Source organism: Vombatus ursinus, unplaced genomic scaffold, assembly GCF_900497805.2.
Source record: "Vombatus ursinus unplaced genomic scaffold, bare-nosed wombat genome assembly UNPS02014818.1, whole genome shotgun sequence".
Taxonomy (NCBI): domain Eukaryota; kingdom Metazoa; phylum Chordata; class Mammalia; order Diprotodontia; family Vombatidae; genus Vombatus; species Vombatus ursinus.
The window spans coordinates 68,163,080-68,164,099 of NW_020954596.1; the positions used below are offsets into that span (position 1 = coordinate 68,163,080).

The 1,020-nt window shown below is 41.3% G+C and overlaps 1 pseudogene; it reads right to left on the reverse strand.

Annotated features, from left to right (window-relative positions):
* Positions 1-329: 329 nt before the first annotated feature.
* The window catches only part of LOC114023823, a 1,188-nt pseudogene continuing 497 nt past the window's right edge, over positions 330-1,020 (reverse strand).

Here is a 1,020-nt window from a genome sequence, read left to right on the forward strand (position 1 = left end):
TAAGTCCACAATGGAGTGTGAGGAACAGATCTTTCCACTGATATCTATTCTTTGTCCCTGCAAGGGGTCAGGCATCCCTGCACTTGGGTCCCTTATATAACAAGAGGCCTCAGTGGGAATGTGCTTAATGCCTTCTTGCTTAAACTCTAGTCTCACTGTTCATAAATATCCTTCTGTCTCTCTATGTTGACCTAGGCTGGAAAACAATTTAAAAAAAAAATCACTCTATTTTTTCCTTTGATTTCTGGATCATGCCTGTTTCTAGGTCCTTATGAAATGGATTTTTTTTGTTATCCCAAATATTTTAATAAGAATTCTGTGCAAGGCACTTAAAACATCAGTTTGTGAGGATAAACTCCATTGGAGAGAGAGAATCCAGAACACAGCTAGCCCCAGAGCTGAGGGATTTTCTTGATTTGGGACAGAATCTGAGAGGCCATCGTTTTCTGATCAGCCTTGCACTGCTCTATAATCTTCTTTTTTTTCTTTTTTTTTTTTTTTAGGCAATTGGGGTTAAGTGACTTGCCCATGGTCACACAGCTAGTAAGTGTCAAGTGTTTGGTCTGAGGCTGGATTTGAACTTAGGTCCTCCTGACTTCAGAGCCAGTGCTCTATCCACTGTGCCACCTAGCTGCTCCTGCTCTGTAATCTTCTATTTCTCTTTTTCTGTGTCAAAAATCTCTCTTTCTTGGTGTCTAGGTTTATGGAGCCTCTTCTTCTTGAAGTAAGCCTCAGTAAGATGATTTGGAATTTTTACACCAGAAAGGTTAACCCTGGTTAGAGGTGGCAATGACAAATTTCTAATGGGTCTTTCTCAGAGATGCACAGTTGATGGTCAGAAGCCCAATCACTAGGGTGCAGTGGATAGAGTACCGACTCTGGAGTCAGGAGGACCTCAATTCAAATTCAGCCTGAGACACTTGCTCACTTGTGTGACTCTGGGCAAGTCACTTAACCCTAACTGCCTTGCAAAAAGAAGAAGAAGAAGAAGAAGAAGAAGAAGAAGAAGAAGAAGAAGAA